We start from the raw sequence: 18,330 nt of genomic DNA, 5'->3' as shown, positions 1-18,330 counted from the left end.
GTGCAGATTGGGACAGAGAGTTTTGGGTTATTTGTATCTACATTACAAACATGTACAGAGGCGCTCCCTATGTAACAAAAACGCCAAGCCAATATCGCTTGGCCAGAGTCACTGAGCGGATTACAAGCACAGCGACTACGAATTTGCGATTTTTACAGCGCTGCGGGGAGCGAAAAGATGCTCAGTGGGCGCGGCTCCATCAGATGACTTGGGGCGGAGTTATCTGTCCCTTGCCGATCACTAAACGTCGTAGCCCCGCCCGGACGATGACACGCCCCCTCTGCGTCATGACGATTGACGCCGAGTGAAGGCAAAGCGGGTGTGTTCAGTCTGGACTGGAGCTGCTGGAGAAATCAGTGAGTGAGTAGAGAATACATGTCTGTTCTATGTCTGTTCTACTGGCATGGCCACACTGGGAACACATTTATGCCTTAGAGCAGCGACAGGTCCTTCTTGCGCTACTGATAGGGGTGATCAATGAAAGAATGCGCTTACAGGCTTGCCCTGCATTTCCATAGGGGGTTCATTTGCCAACACTGGGCACATTTACCTCTGGACATTTAACCAGGGCGGAAAGACAGATGTTTACTTTCATAGTTCTTCCGCAGCTGGCTGAAAAATATGTTTGCTGGTTGCTATGGGTTACTGCCCTGGTGCAAATTTGCCCAGTGTTCATGCATTTTCCCTTGTATTGATGTAAGGTGGGGGGCGGGGCACAGTCTTCAGGAAATTGGTATGTTTAGTTGTGTTTGAAGTGTATATGCTCAGACTGCTTGCCATTAGTCTTTTCTATCTATCTATCTATCTATCTATCTATCTATCTATCTATCTATCTATCTATCTATCTATCTGTATATGTCTATCTAGCTATCTTCATCTATGCATGCATCTGTACCAGCCAGTGCCATCTTTTCTGTGGCAGCCTCTGTGTATTTATTATGCCTGCATTGATTAGAAGTAGTGACCGAGTTCTCCATCCTGCCCTCCCAGGTGACCAGGAAAGGGAAAGGTCTGCCAGAGGTGCTAGGAACCATAGTTTCAGCCAAGCTGGAGATGTAGTTACTGTGCAGTATGAAGTTTGCCAGGGGATGCTGGGAGATTTGGGTGTATTCTTGCATATAAGCTGCCTCATAGCTACTGGTGACAGCCAAGGGCTGTAAGTGGATTCTGGGAGCTGTAGTTGAACAATGTAGTCTGCTTGTGCCAAGCAAAGGCTGTCGGGGAATGCTGAGAGCTGTGATTGAACAAGTGCTGGAGATATGCTCACTCACAGGTTGGAATTGCTGCTTTATTATTAAAACTGCACATGGTGTTAAATGTGTGAGTAAACTAAATGTGAAATAATAATGAGGCACAGCAAGGGCACATGGAGCATGCAAATGTTATTTGGGTGATAACTGGTTGTGTTACTGGCAGGCTCTAGCATTAACATGGGAGCAGTGCTACTTGCCTCTGTGTGTTACACTATACAGGAATGTATTGCCTCTGTTTCTGGGCCATGGCTTTCTGTTTTCTTCTTCCATATGGGTTGCTCTGCTGTCTCTTCCATGTACTGCTCTACCCGGCCTTGTTATACATTGTTCTTCTTCTCCCTCCCGTGGCTCTTCTGTTTTCCTGACAGCCTTCCAACGTGCTTTTCCCAACTGTTTCCCCTTTTCATATCTATGGCATTCATTCATCCCTGTACTTCTAACCATCTGCAGCAGAAATATCCAGACCATTCCTATCCCCCCCTATCGGACACCTGTGGGATTGTCTAGATAGCCCAATGCTTACACAGCACTCTACAGTGATCATTCTTCATCCACATCAGTCCCTGCTCCAGTGGAGCTTACAGGCTAAGTTCTCTATGGTCCACGCACATAGGATCAGTTTATGGGGAGCCAGTTAAACACCTTTATTTGTTTTTGGGTTTGAAAGTAGAGACTAGCCATGGGGACCCCACACAGACATGAGGAGAAAACTCTTGTAAATGCATTTTCATTCATTCATTCATTATGTGGATTCAAAAATACCCACATAATATCTGGTTCCCACTTAGAATGCACAGCTTGTTCATGATCCTCAATAATGCTCCATGATGCTTGCAATTTACCAAAACAGACACCAGTATGAAAGTTAAGACACTCTTTTCTCATACTGCATGTGTCTGTGAATGCCATGACTAAAGCATAAATAATGGCATTTGCATCCAATTCACTTTGCACAGGTCTATTGTGGATATGCACCCCGAGAATTACTGTCAGATTCAGGCTGCTGCTAATTCCAGGGTTCCCTTGCATCCATGCACATTGGCACCTGTCCTACATTGCTGAGGAGCATGTGTGGATGCAAGTACCTTTGTTAATGGTGTCAGTGCACACTCACCTTTTTATCCTGTGGGATCAAATTTGATATGAACAAACTAAAAATGTCATAATCTTTGCTGAAATCATGCTGAGCATCTCTTGTCCAGATTGTTTGGGTTGTTGGCTTGAACAAATGGAACAGTAGATAATATAGTGAATAAAGTACCCCCTCTTGTAAAATATAAGGATATTATAAGTTACCGAGGAGTTTCATGACCATATAAAAACACGAGGCCGAAGGCCGAGTGTTTTTATACAGGTCATGGAACTCCGAGGTAACTTCTAATATCCTCATATTTTACAACCGGGGGTACTTTATTTATTATAATACACAAATTTCAGTGAGTCATGTGACAGAAATGACATCAGAACTCACCGTTTATAACTGATGACATCAGAACTCACCGTTTATAAGGATATAATTTACAAGATATTCATGGCTTTTGTGTATTATAATGTTTATTATGGTCACCCAAGTGCAGGCCTGCGCTGGCAATCTGTGGGTTATGGCAAATGCCAGATTGGCTGCTTTAAGATACCACAGACAGTCACTATTTATTGGGCTGGTGTGAGCTATTTGGGCCTTGTTGTACTTGGAATGCCAGAGCCTGTTTTGACTCCCAGTTCAGACAAGCCCAAGTGTATGGCTAGCTGGACGCAATCTCCTATAACTTTCCAATCCCCATTATGTGGCCACCTTCAGCATTTGTTATTTAGGCGGTGTTGTTATTCTATGCATCTGCCTGTTTCTATGCTGCTGTTTTATGCCTGCGCACTTTCTTTTGTGTGTCCAAACCTGCTGATCCTGTATTGTCAGGTTGTGAATTTTAGTGGGTCTCTCGTGTGTTTTTTTTTTTGTGTTTTTTGTCTAACTCTGTTCCTTGGCTGTACTTCACCTCCAGCCTGTGCTGTTTTGTTGCTTCTCCACTATAAATTTGGACCTGCTTTCTTGCTTTATGATGCTTCTGCCAACTCTATTGTACCTGCTCTAATACGTTGCTTTACATTTCAGCTGTTTTCCTCCCTCTCCTCATTCCTGCCCTGCTGCCTTTCCATCTGGAGCAGATCTTTTGCCTTGTTTTTCTAACGCATCCCAAATGAGTTATTGTGCTCTGTTTCACATCATCTGGCTTTCTTACATCAGTTCAACTCTTGGGTTCAAGGTGGGCATCTGAATATGACTTCCTGATCTGTCTTTTTACCTTTTCCTTATCAAAATTCCCCTTCTAATAATTGCTTATGCATTATTTATCCTAGTGTGGTAACCCATAACAACATCATAAATGAGTTTATTTAGTGTAATGACTGAAAGCATCTGAATCATTGCTGCGAGCCACTGTACTGGTGCTGGCGAGGGTCACTCTCCCTTAACTTCATCCATAGATTTTCCTGCTGTGCCATTCTTCTGATGTCAGGACTTGGAATTGTTATTTTTGGAGTGAAACTGGGACAGTGCTGTGAAAGAGAAAAATAAATCTTGTACAATTCTGATGAACAGATAAATGAAGGAACAGTCAGGGGTGCCTGCGTGATACTCTAGTAGTTCATGGATGCGTTTAGTTTACCGGAAAATAAAAGTTACTAAGTGTGATCCTGTTGCTTTGCTGTGAAATGTTTGCATTTGATGTGCTTATGTCGGATTGTGTTGTGCTTCATGTGTTTCAGAATCATAGCAGTGCTAGAAAAAAAGGATACATTTTTCTTTGTGGCACAGCAACAGTTAGAACATTTTCAAACCAAAAAAAAGCCTTTAAATAAAGGGGCTGTTTTCCCATGGAAACCCAGATGCTTATAGGTCTGTGGCCCTTTTTCCATTTGTCCCTATGCTGTTGTACACAAATAGGAACAGTATGTGACTGAGAGAAGAATCCAGCAGATGCAATTGAGCAAAACCTGTCATCGGGCCTGAAGGCATATCTCATGTGTATTGCTTTATCGGAATAACTGTGCCTTTTTTTTTTTTTCAAAGTGCTACAATATGTCTGAATGCAGCAAAGCACGTTGTAGTAACACAGGTCTATGGTATTAACATACTTTAATTCTTTGCTGAATGTTTAAGCACAAAGAAGAACCCATTACCTAGTATTTTACTTTAAATAAATCTATATTTGTTCTGACCTTCCAGGTTTAACGTTGCACCCGTTCCTGTGCTCAACTTCCTTATTTGCCTTTTCCTGGGAACCGTTTGACGGTTCTTTGCTCCACTTTTAAAACCCAGCACAGATGACAACTAGAGCTTTGGGATCCTGCCAGGCTCTGTATCTAAGGAACACTTCGCTTCTTTCTCAGGAGGCTGGTGGCTTGGTACTGGCACGCTGTGGCATGGGCTGTGCCGTTGGGAAGTGCATTCCCCTCGTTTCTGTGAAAAGTTACCTGTGCTGTGTTTTTTTTGGGCCTCATTGCTTTATTTAACTCCTGTATGTCCTAGTATATCCTCCTGCCTCTGATACAGAACTTTTTTGTTCATAAGGGGAAATGCTTTTTTTGTTAAAAAAAAAACTAAACCCTAAAAATGAGTGGCTAAAAATGCCAAATTGTATATACTGAACTAATGCATCAGCCTAAAGTTTCAGCTTATCAATAACAGCAGTGATCCAGGACTCCAAACTTGTCACAGGGTCACCATCTTGAAAAGTGTCTCTGAGCAGCTGTTGAGAAACGAAGTGTAGGGGTCGTCACAAATTATTGAGCAGAAAATGAGGTGATGCTACAAGGGTGATTATTTAATTCTGATGCTAGTTGCACTGGTTTCTGTGCTGCCATGTAGTAATTATCTGTATGAATTACTAATCAGCCTTATATTGTGACATTTCTATTCTATGTGTACTGTATATTGTGAGTGGGTCCCTAAGCTCAGTAAGTGACAGCAGCACAGAGCATGTGCAGTGAATCAGCAGAAAAGAAGATGGGGAGCTACTGGGGCATCTTTGGAGACACTGATCTTTACTGCTAAAGGGCTGTGGTTGCCTTGGACTGGTACAGAAGCCCAAAACATAATGTACAACATTTCTAGCCTACTTCTTTAGTTCAGTTTTAGTTATCCTTTAAACAGCAGTGCCATAGAAGTGCCCTGTCTGAATTTAATGCAGCGGTGTGACATGAATCACTCTACTCATCTTTTATCCAATGTAACCCTTTCTGTAAAGTGATTTATGCTATACATGATGCCACTTAAAGTTTTAAAGGACTTATGTTTTGGTCAAATTTAAGTACTTTTAGCCCTTTCTGTGCTACTGTGGTTTGATCTTTACCTGCAGTGTTTTAGCAGTCAACATAGAGCATGGCATAAGTTAGTGAAACCAGGAAAAAAAGTGAAACCAGGAAACATATACAGTAGTATCTATCGTACTGATAAAGCCTAGTAGATGTGTTCATTTACCACCAGCCTGTTTTAAAAACAAATCCCGGATTGCCTGTAAGCCAGGCCACTGTCTACTAAAGTATTGTGATACATTAATTGATGTATTTCTAAGCCAGGGGTGCCCAAACTTTTTGCAACGAGGGCCAGATTTGGTGATGCGAAAATGTGTTGGGGCCGGCTACAGCGTGTCTCTGTGTGCCAGTATGTGTCTATTTCTAACACCTTCAGCACACCGGCAGCAGTATAGACCGAAGAAGTGGTAGATCATTTCACTAATGTGCCCAAATATTACGGCTACGTGATTCCTGATCACACTCTGCTGGAGGGGCCACATTATTATTAATTTCATGACAGAGGCTGAGGGCCGGTGTAAATTTGAAAACGGCCGCAATTGGCCCCCGAGCCGCACTTTGGACATGCCTGTTCTAAGCAGTATCAGAGCATGATAGCTAATAATGTATAATTTATATCATTGTTACTAGCTAATAATGGATCATTGGTAACAGTGTGGGCGCCTGTTCAGTAGGGGCTGAAGCAGCTGTTGTTGAACTATGGTATCCGATTATAACAGTTATAGGTGCTCCCACACACGACAAAGCTACTGAAACTACTGTACTTTTACTCTTTGAGTACAGGTGACTATACACGGGCAGATTTAAGCAGCAAATTCAGGTCCTCTAGACCGAGTTGGCTGCTTATCTGCCAGTGTATGGGGCCTTCCTATGGGCCTCCACTTGATCGTGGACCACGTCAGCTAATTTATTTCATTTTTTTTAGGGCCAAACGGAGAGTTAGCCCAATATTGCCCACCTTTGGTGAGCATATAGAGGAAAAGAACTGGCTCCTTGCCAGACAAGCAGATCTTCTAGTGTATGGTTTGAGGGGTATAGTTTTCCTTTAAGAGTTTCTGTTGTTTCTAGTTCTGTTTTGCCACTCTTTAGTAGTGGATCTTTTGGACAACTACAACGCCTAGAATCCTGCCACAGCCGAACAGCATTATGGTTACTAGGAGTTGTGATAACAGCTACAGGTCTCCCTGTTAGCTGAAGGCTCTTGGGGTTTATTTTGGAAGTTGTACTCAGTAGCATCTCGAGAGTTTTCGGTTGCCTATGCCTGCCCTAGGATAAATGAGCAAATATGGGATCTGTGTCTAGGAGTCAGAGGGGAAATATTTTTACTTTTAATGGTCCCTTGCTCCCATTAAAAGCAAAATGTGGGGCATCTGTGGTGTTATGGTTCCTTGGGGATGAAATGCAGGTGGCCATAGATGTTACAACTATGATCTTTCCTGGAAAAGATCTTTCCAAGAAAGATTGTTTGTTTCAACACATGTGTAGAGCTGAATGGTCAGAATTACAGGAAGAAACAATAGAATATCTGATGATTCAGCACTAGCAATGGCTGATGTGTCTTCAAAGGCGACCCAATCAAAATTTTCCGGCCAGTCTGATTGATTAGCCGACCGATATCCCAGTCTTCTGCCGATATCGGCCGGCTCGTCTCCCACCATACACACACCGACTACCGTATGAAAATGAGTTTTGTACAACATTACCGGTGTGTCTATGGCCAGTAGTCAGTTACGGTAAAGGTCACCATTGCAATTTGCCCGTGAGCCCTTATTCTGCAGTGTCCTTCTCTTCCTATTTCTCATCTCCCTCCAGGATTGCTAAGCTTGCCAAGTGAAGGACGCTCGCTCTGAGCTATTTTTATACATCTCTTGTCTTGCCACAAGAGCCATTTATTGCAAGTTCTTTGGCAGGCCGGGTGCATATAAAAGCAGATTTATTGTCACTATTTTGTGGTCATCTTCCCCCAGATCATTCTGCCATTGAGTAAACGGCAGCATTTCATTGTTTCCATGTAAATTGCCGAAGGGCAGAGCTGTAGGACAATAGCACACGGGGTATTTTGAAGACCTCACTCCCCAATTTTCTTTGCTTCCCACTACTGTAAAAGGAGGTTACTGGACATGTGTGACCTGCTGTTGCCATGACATTATAAGTTTTAGGCAATTCCCCTTATCTGCCAAACCACACTGAGTTACACAAAGATAAATCTTCCCAGCAACATGAAAACCAGCTCTTTCTCTTTCTTGGCTCCCTGATTCGAGAAAAGCCAAAACATTTCTTCCCCTTTAATACTGGTGGACCAAACCTGCTGATGCCTGAGACAGAAGGTGGTATCAGAGAAAGGAGTAATTGCTCCTGGAATGCGTAATTTGCTAATGACATTGCCACCTGTGTAGATATATTTAAAATTGCTCTTCTGCTGGTTGTTCATTAAAGTGACTGTGCCCCACTGCTAATGTCAATGTGTAAGGTAAAAGGCCCACAGCCCATGCCAATTTGTGAACTATAAGCCCCACAGCCCATGCTGATTTGTAAGTTATTGTAACAACCTGCCTTGACTTGACTCCTGAATCTGTACTGTACTGTCTGACTGGTACTGATTTGGCCTGTTTATCCCGTTTACGCTCCTGACTCTGTATTGCACTGTCTGACTGGTACTGATTTGGCCAGTTTATCCTGTTTACGTCCTGGCTCCTGATCCTGACTGGTACTGATCTGGCCTGGTAATCCTGATTATGCTCCTGATCCTGTACTGCACTGTCTGACTGGTACTGATCCGGCCTGTTCCACATCTGCATATACCTTGTCTGCCCATAACTTCCCCCTTGGTCCCCTTACTTTAAGACCTGGCGGCATCCGAGTAACAGAGGGCTCCTCCCGAAGCGAAAGGCAGTTATTAGACATAGAAGCCTGAACTGAGACTGGGACCTTGGGGGTTTGTTACCATAGGTGACAGATATAATCCCAGACAGGCACTGAGTGTGCCATAAAATATCTGTCTATAATGTCTACTGTATATTCAGTAGGACTGGCTGTAGCTAGGAATGCATAGGCTGACATGCCTTATACACCAGTAGCTGCTTTTTTTTAAAGCCCATTTTTACAAAAACCAGCATTCTAAATGGACCAATTAGTGTAGCAGGAAGGGCAGGAATTCGTTCTGAAAGAGATGCTGTGTTCATTCTAGGTTCCCACCAAATGTGCATTGTGAAGCATCATTAGGATCTTTGCCAACAATATGTATAAATAGACCCAGGGCCACAAGCCTTTTACTACTCCCAGTGTCCTATTTAATGCAGTGACATACAGGGTTTGCTACGTACCAAATATCATGCTCCTTTATGTCGTTATGAGAACAGTCTGTATGTAAACACATTTTTCTTTGCTTGTTGCATAACCAAAGTGCTCATTTTATAGGCAAGTGCTCCAAGCAGCATTCTCAGGCAATTATCATAGAAGCCAAAGGAGGGTCATACGTGAAATAATGGCCTCATGTGTTTGGGCTTCCATAAAAAACAAACGGGGCAAGTGAAAAGCCAGAAATTACTGAAAGGCTATAATAGTTTGGATCATATTTTGTCTCTCACTGCTGAAGCTTTACCCAGAGAACAGATTAGCACAATACAGGTATGGTACCCGTTATCCAGAATGCACAGATCCTGGGGCTTTCAGGATAAGGGGTCTTTCTTCATATCTTAAAGGGGACCCATCAACCAAATAAAATTGTTCAAAATCCTATTTTATCACATTGGTCAAGCAAAATGAACTTAAATTACGCTATATAAATTATTTGAATCTTGTTTCCTTCAGTCTGGGAATTAATAATTACAGCAAGCAGGCAGGAGCCATTTTGTGGACACTGTTATTAAGCCAAGCCTTGTATCATCTCAGAATCTTGTTTGTGCACCAGAATGGGGGACCTGATGTCCATCCCCATGCCCTGGTTACACAATTAAATGGTTAAAATAACTGGGGGAATGTGCGGAGAGACATCTAGGAAGTGCTGAATGGAAAGTGAAAGTTATTGTCTGCCTAAGGCATAGAGGAGGGGCAGCCAATATTTGATTGACAGCTAAGATTTTTAAATGAGCTTACAACAGATATGAATGATTTAATAAAAAATAGAAATTGGATTTGATTAATTTGAAAACATTATACAGCTTTTTGTGTTTGGATGACAGGTCCACTTTAAATCCTCTTAAAAATAGTTTAAATATTAAATAAATGCAAAAGGCTTGTTTTGCTTCCAATACAGATTCATTATATCTTTGTTAGGATCAAATACGAGGTACTGTTTTATCATAACAGAAAAAAAGGAAATTATTTTTTATATAATTAAATTATTTGATTACAATGGGGTCCATGACTTTTCCTTAATTTGCAGCTCTCTGGATAACGGTTAATTGCTCCTGGCATGGTGAGTTTGCTAATGACATTGCCACCTGTGTAGATATATTTAAAATGTGCTCTTCTGCTGGTGACTGCAGCATGAACTGCTGGTTGTTTATTAAAGTGACTGTGCCCCACAGCCCACGCTGATTTGTGAGATCTAAGCCCCACAGCCCACGCTGATTTGTAAGATATAAGCCCCATGCCGATTTGTTACTATAAGCCCCACAGCCCACGCTGATTTGTAAGATATAAGCCCCACAGCCCACGCTGATTTGTAAGATATAAGCCCCACAGCCCACGCCGATTTGTAAGATATAAGCCCCACAGCCCACGCCGATTTGTAAGATATAAGCCCCACAGCCCACACTGATTTGTAAGATATAAGCCCCACAGCCCACGCCGATTTGTAAGATATAAGTCCCACAGCCCATGCTGATTTGTAAGATATAAGCCCCACAGCCCACGCTGATTTGTAAGATATAAGCCCCACAGCCCACGCCGATTTGTAAGATATAAGCCCCACAGCCCATGCCAATATAAGCCCATGCCACTGAGGGGCACATTTACTTAGCTCGAGTGAAGGAATAGAATAAAAAATACTTCGAATTTCGAACTTTTTTTTGGCTACTTTGACCATCGAATTGGCTACTTCGCAGTGGTGTAACTAGCGGGGTAGCAGGGGGTGAAATTGGGCCAGTGCCCGCACCCCCGCAGGGCCCACCGGCAGTCACGCTGGCTGGAGTCGGCTGCAGCGCTGCACGGACGAGGGTGGGGGGCGGGGCACGGCTGCACGGCCCGCACCAGGGCCCGCCCCCACCTAGTTCCGTCACTGCTACTTTGACCTTCGACTACGACTTCGAATCGAACGATTCAAACTAAAAATCGTTCGACCATTCGATAGTCGAAGTACTGTCTCTTTAAAAAAAACTTTGACCACCTACTTCGCCACCTAAAACCTACCGAGCATCAATGTTAGCCTATGGGGAAGGCATTAAAATCCTTCGAATCGTTCGCTAAATCGATATTCAAAGTCGAAGGATTTAACTTTGACGGTCGAATATTGAGGGTTAATTAACCCTCGATATTCGACCCTAAGTAAATGTGCCCCTGAGTGTGCCATAAAATATCTGTCTACAATGTTTACTGTATTTTCAGTAGGACTGGCTGTAGCTGGTAACGCATAGGCTGATATGCCTTATACACAGTAGCCAAAGTAGTTATGAAGTCCATTTTTGTAAAGCAGAGTCTTTATGTAATTTGGAGCTCTCTGATGGATAATAGATCTCATACCTGTACCTGGAACTTACCGAATAAGCAGGTATTCAGATATTCCCAAGCAGCTGTAATAACATTGCTGTTATATATATGGGGCAAGCCTATAAAATACAGGCCAGGGGACAGTTCTATACTGAGCTGCTCATACTGGAGGCTGCATATCTGTGTGAGATCCGTAATGACATAGGTTTGGTATCCCTTATCTGGAAACCTGTTATCCTGAAATCTCTAAATTATGGAAAAGCTGTCTTCCATAGACTGCATTATAATCAAACTAGAAATTAAGCCCGTTAAGTTAACGGGCGCTAGAACATATGTAGTCAAACATTTATAAAAACCCATTTTAGAGTTTAAATTCGCCAGAGACGGTCCGTGGGGGACATGCACAATCCCACGGGCACAGGGACTGGACGCAGAGACACTTCAACTTTATTATATAGGATAGGATATTATATAGGATATATATATATATATATATATATATATATATATATATATATATATATATATATATATATATATATATATATATATATATATATATTTTATATATATATATATATATTTATATATATATATATATATATATTTATATATATATATATATATATATATATTTTATATATATATATATATATATATTTATATATATATATATATATATATATTTTATATATATTTTATATATATATATATATATATTTATATATATATATATATATATATATATATATCCTATATAATATCCTATCCTATATAATAAAGTTGAAGTTATCACTTTGAGAAAGGCCTCGGAGAGGCCGAAACGTTAGTCGTTTAGTTAATAAAAACATTTTTTCAATTTAAGTCCTGAGAGTGCGGACCTTCTTTGTGGGATATATATATATATATATATATATATATAATATATATTTTATATATATATATATATATATATATATATATATATATATAGTGTAGAGGTGCGACACACACATACAGCGCTGCTTCCCTATCATCTGGCCCAGGGAGCGTCGGAACTACAACTCTCACAGTACAGCACTAAGTTGTGATAGAAAACATGAGCACGCCCTGCCTCAGAACACAGTAACGTGCCGCCGGTGCCCCTTCAGCCTGTGGCAGAGACTATTTGCCGCACAGTTTGATGCACTGCATGACGGTGCCAGGGCCCAATCCCCACCCGCTTCACTAATCGCCCCACCTACCTAACAGAGCCGAAGGCACCGGAACCGACAGGGGTGAGATGCTGGTACCGCTCCGGCACTTCCCACACCGTCTTGTTCAGCTCTTGCTTGTAGAATCCAACGCGCCCGCTCATCTTGTCCGGACCTGTAAGCACAGAGCCGCTGCTGGGAGGAAGGGAGGAGTCGGGAAAGGAGGGAGGAGCCAGGGCCGGAGGAACGGCAGGTGGATGGATAGCACATTGCCAGTGCCTAATACCATATTATGGTTTGACTGCAGTTCTCAGCGCCGCCTCCCCGCACTGTCTTAATTACAGCTCAAACCAACTCCTGTGGGGTTGCCGGTCACAGCTTAGGCCATTTTTGTGTGCGGTCCGTGGGGCACATGCGCAGTAGCGCAATCCCACGGACACAGGGACTGGACGCAGAGACACTTCAACTTTATTATATAGGATAATCCAGATTTTTAAAATTGGTTTCCTGTTTCTCTGTAATAATAAAACAGAAGCTTTTACTTGATTCAAACTATAATATAATTAATCCTTATTGGAAGCAGAACCAGCCTATTGGTTTATTTAATGTTTACATGTTATGTGACATAGGATAAGGGGACACGCCAAAAGATCTAAATGATGCGCAAGCACATAACAGGCGGGCTGGAGAACTTGCTTATTATGTGTAGAAAAATACTATTGTTTCCCCAACCACCTGTAAGTGTTCATTTAAGCTATAGTGTTAAGCTGGCCATAGACGCAAAGATCTGATCGCAGAAATCGATTATTCGTACAATTTTCGGACCGTGTGTGGAGAGTCCCGACATTTTTGTCCGGCGGAGATTGGTCGTTTGGTCGATCGGACAGGTTAGAAAATTTCTGTCGCCTGCCGATAATATCTCTGCGTGTATTGCCGATCATACGATTTTCAGTGGGAGATTTTCAGTCACTAGCTTTGTCGGACATAGATATCGAACGATTGCTGTCAGGGGCAGAACATCGGCTGATCTGTTCTTTTCTACTTAATTTGGTCGGAATGGTAAGACTTTGATCTGAATGGTTAGTGGCAGGTCAGGAGAAGGGAAAGTTCCAATCGTGCGAATCAATTTACGATCGGATCTTTGTGTCTGTGACCAGCTTTACACTTAGATAAGCAGTTTGTTTACTGCTAATATAATGACTTTTAAATGACAGCACAATCTGCTTTATATTTCAGTGGGCTTAAAATTAATGTAGTGAGAAAACGAAAGTCTGCTCAGAACTGACCAAAGAGACATCAGTTGACTTTTCTCTGCTCACTAACTTCATTTTCTGAGCAGAGCAACATCGCAAGGTTAACCAGTTATATTTATTGAGCTTACATTTCCTTTAATGGCTCGAGAAAAGTACAAAGTGATCTAAAATAGGGTGCATTAAAGAAAAGAGACTGCAGCCAGTCTCCCATAAGCAGCTGTGCCATACTGAGAACAGATGTGTGTTTGCTGTAATTGAGTTTAGCTGGTGTTGCATATGAATTTGCCCTCGGTGTATGTTGCAGAATTACCGCGTGTTGCTGGGTGATATTGTCTTCTTAGTGCCAGCTTCATCAGAACAAGCCTGTTATGTACTTGTAAGTCATGCCAGGAGCATACGGCTGCTGGGAAATGCGTGGGGAATAAGTGACAGCATGCAATCTTTACACATACTGTACGTCTGCTCGTGAGCATATTATTCCTTGTTATCTGGCATCTCTAGTAACCCAGAACCCTAATACTAACAGAGGGCCTAGAATATAATCTTCTTAAAGGGGTGGTTCACCTTTACAGTATGTTATAGAATGGCTAATTTTTAAGGTAGCCATACACAGGGAGATCCGCTCGTTTGGTGATGTCGCCAAACAAGCGGATCTCTCCCCAATTTGCCCACATTTAGATGGGCGATATTAGGCTGATCTGATTGTGGGCCCTAGGGACCTACAATCGGATCAGAATGGTGGCAATTTGGGAGGTGGGATCGGCGGGACCGCATCAACGAACATATGCGGCCGGGATCCGACAGGATTTTTTTACCCTGCCCGATCAGCATCTGGCCAACTTTCTGCCAGATATCGATCAGAGAAGCATGTTGGATGGCCCCACAAACTGGCCAATAAGCTGCCGACTCGGTCCGTCGGCAGGTTTTATCGGCCCGTGTATGGGGGGGCCTTAAGCAATTTTTCAGATGGCCTTCATTTTTTCTTTTCTTTTATCGTTTTTTAAGTATTTACCATTTTCTGCTGACTATTTCCTGCTTTCAAATGGGTCAGTGACCCCATCTAAAAACAAATCCTCAAACAAAATTTTTTGTTATTGCTACTTCTTATTACTAATCTGTCTATTCAGGCTCTTCTCGATTTGTATTAGGGATGCACCGAATCCACTTTTTTGGATTCGCCCGAACCCCCGAATCTTTCGTGAAAGTTCCGGCAGAATACCAAACCAAATCTGAATCCTAATTTGCAAATGCAAATTAGGGGTGAGAAGGGGAAAAAAAATTCCCCTTGTTTAGTGACAGAAAGTCATGCGATTTCCCTCCCCGCCCCTAATTTGCATATGCAAATTCAGATTCAGTTTGGCTGGGCAAAGCACTCGGCCGAATCCGAATCCTGCTGAAAAAGGCAGAATCCTGGATTCGGTGCATCCCTAATTTGTATACCAGTCTCTTATTCAGATCAATGCAAGATGCTAGGGTAAACTGGACCCTAGCAACCAGATTGCTGAAATTGCAAACTGGGGAGCTGCTGAATAAAAAGTTAAATAAATGAAAAATAATAATAAAAAAGGAAAACCAACTGCAAATTGTCTCAGAATATCTTTCTCTACATCATACTAAAAGTAAATTTAAAGGTGAACAACCCCTTTAAGACACTTTGCAATTTGTGTAATGGGCCACATGGTAGGACAGATGTTGGGCTCACAGTTTCTGCAATGGTTGGAACAGTTTCGTAACATGTTCTGTGCCAAAGATAACAGTTGCTGGTCTCCTATGAAGGACAATGAGCTTCAATCTTTTAAATGGCTTTAACCTACAACTTATTTGCTGGCTGGCACATCTTTATCATACAGGTATGGGTCCTGTTGTCCAAAATGCGCACGACCTGGGGTTTTCCGGATAAGGGATCTTTCTGTAATTTGGATCTCCATAACTTAAGTATACTAAAACATCAATTAAAGGCTGGTTTTGCATCCAATAAGGATGTATTATATCATAGTTGGGAAGAAATACAAACTACTGTTTTATTACTACAAGGAAAGAATGAAATAATTTTTACAAATTCTGATTTTTTGATTATAATGGTGTCTATGGGAGATTCCGTAATTCAGAGCTTTCTAGATAATGGTGCATGTATGGTGGGAGAGGAGCTGACCGATATTGGCAGAAGACTTGGATATCGGTCGGCTACTCGATCAGGCTGGCTGGAAAATTTTAATTGGGCGCCTTTGAATGTACCCAAACATCAGCCATTGTTAGTGCTGAATCGTCAGATACACATTGAATTCTATTGTTTCTATCTGTATATCTGACGATTCAAGTCTACACGTGTGTTGAAACTAACTATCTTTCTTGGAATGATCTTTTCAAGGAAAGATCATAATTGTAACGTCTATGGCCACCGTTACTCTTATGTCCATGGCAGATAAGACAGAAAACTCTGTGGCCACTGGCAGCGAAGGAGTTGAGTAACATTTAGAAGGTGGTTGTAATGTGTGTGTGTGTGTGTGTGTGTGTATGTGTATATAATTGTATAAAGAAAACACTCCTCACCTGACAAAGGGGGAACGCCCTCCGAAACGTTGTTTGATGCAATAAACATACCAGGGGTAGGACCCCGGTTTAATTTGCTCCGTGTGCCAGGCTTTTGTCTCTACACTACGTGTATATAATAGTCAGAGTAAATGAGACGTGGCCAAGGAAATGAAAATTGTGGTGCAAGTAGTAACAGGCACCACCCATCCACACTATATGATGATGAATCAAAGGCATTGTGAGCCTCTCTGCCTAGCAAATCTATAGCATATCCTTTATTGTTATATCTCATTGGACTTGGCCGTGCGGTCCACTTATTTTTGGTACAAGTCTTCTGCTGCATTAATGTGGACGTCTGTGAACGACTTCTCTCTCCGGGACTGTGTGTGTCAGGCAGCACAATATACCAGTCTGTGTGCCCCATCCCATTGTCACTCTGCGCAGTGTTCTGTATTGTAAGTACGCTGAACTCAGGGGGAAAAAAATCACCCAAATGTTTTTCTTATTCATACATACTGTAGTAAGTTTCTGGTTTCCTTATTCTTACCGTAATGTAGACCGTATCATTTAAACTGGATATTTATTCAGCTTAACATCCGTCCCACACTGGAATAACCGGTTTTGCCAGTTCTCATACTGGACGTGGGCACTGGTTTATTGAAGGCAGCTTTATCTTTTTGTTTGGTTGACCTTTCGGGGGTTAAATGGGCAGTTTAAAAAGTTCTTTAGAAAATGTAATGGCCCTAATACTGTAACTGAACATACAGGAGAAGAGATAAGAATAAAAGGGCTTTCATTGCTGGTGTCTGAAAAGCAGATTTCATTGCATTGTGTCTGGTTTTATGATTGTGTGTGTGCATGTATACAAATATATGTATAATATGTGCTTTAAACTATTAGCGTGTGTGTGTGTGTGTGTGTGTGTGTGTGTGTGTGTGTGTGTGTGTGTGTGTGTGTGTGTGTGTGTGTATGTATGTATGTAAAACACTTGGTTGCCGGCACTCACCTCCGCCATTCGATAATTTTGCCGGGTGCTACCCCAATTCAATATAAGTCCAAAAATAAAAGGAAGTGTTCACGGCATACAGGTTGTTAGAAGTCCTTTACTGAATCATATAAACATCTACACGTTTCGGTACCTCAAGGGACCATCATCAGGATGTGAATATATATATATATATATATATATATATATTATATTTGATCAAGGCTGCATTTTGCTTCTGTATTGGCCTCAGGTGCATGGCAAAAATTCCAAAAATAACAAAGAAGACCAGCAACACAGAGATTTCTTATGATAAATTAATGTATTAGAAAGGCTTCTTCTTACATTTAACATCTGTTTTCAACAAAATATCTTCTTTTCTAGACTATACACTTGCCTGAATATATACTGCTTTCAGTATTACTGCATATTAAATGATCTGCTTCCTGATGGCTCAGTGGGGGGTTGGTGGGCTTTCTGGTTGTTTGCTGTATTTCTCCTGATGAAGATCCCTGTGGGGGATTGAAAGGTCGAGTCCAATAAAGATTTTGTTTTGGCAGGCCTGAAGCCCGTGGGACAGGGCAGGTTTGGCCGACTTCCGCAGTACATCTCCCAGCTCGCAGCCTTCTGCCCCACTTCTGCCTCAGCATGTGCCTTTTTATATACTGACGCAAACCCCGCCCCTTTCACAATATCACGCGGGTATATAAAGAGGGGGTGCACAGGTTAAGGTTGGGGTGCAGCAGGTAAAGGTCGGGTAAGGGTCAAGGTTTTTCTCGACCCACAAATCACTAATACCTAATAAAGAATTACTCTGCAAAATGGAATATCGGACCCCTTGGTGCTTTTTTCAAACTTGTGTCTTGGGAATTGGAAATTTTACTGCTAAAGTGATCCATATGGAATCTCTTGGAATCACTGAACTACTCCAAGTCTAGGAAGTTATCGTCTATAAGGGTAATGGCACATGGCTCACTTTTGGGGTGTTTTGTGCCATGTTTTCAGGCTGGTTGCTGAAGTGCTGTTAAGAGATTTACAGTACAGGTATGGGACCTGTTATGCAGAATGCTTGGGACCTGTTTTTTTTCTGGATAACGGATCTTTGCATAATTTGGATCTTTATAACTTAGGTCCATTAGAAGATCATGTAAACATTAAATAACCCCAATAGGCTGGTT

The 18,330-nt window shown here is 41.9% G+C and overlaps 1 protein-coding gene across 2 annotated transcripts in view; it reads left to right on the top strand.

Annotated features, from left to right (window-relative positions):
- The first annotated feature begins 251 nt into the window (after nt 1-251).
- tmcc1.S (transmembrane and coiled-coil domain family 1 S homeolog) overlaps nt 252-18,330 on the top strand; it is a 110,316-nt gene continuing 92,237 nt past the window's right edge. The window contains exon 1 of one of the 2 annotated variants that reach the window (XM_018261364.2): nt 252-360. The gene's annotated coding sequence lies outside the window, so the exon portion shown is untranslated. The remainder of the gene's footprint in view (nt 361-18,330) is intronic. The other variant, XM_018261366.2, reaches the window with a different exon arrangement.

This window comes from Xenopus laevis, chromosome 4S, assembly GCF_017654675.1.
Source record: "Xenopus laevis strain J_2021 chromosome 4S, Xenopus_laevis_v10.1, whole genome shotgun sequence".
Lineage (NCBI taxonomy): Eukaryota > Metazoa > Chordata > Amphibia > Anura > Pipidae > Xenopus > Xenopus laevis.
This window is presented reverse-complemented; position numbering and strand designations above follow the sequence as displayed.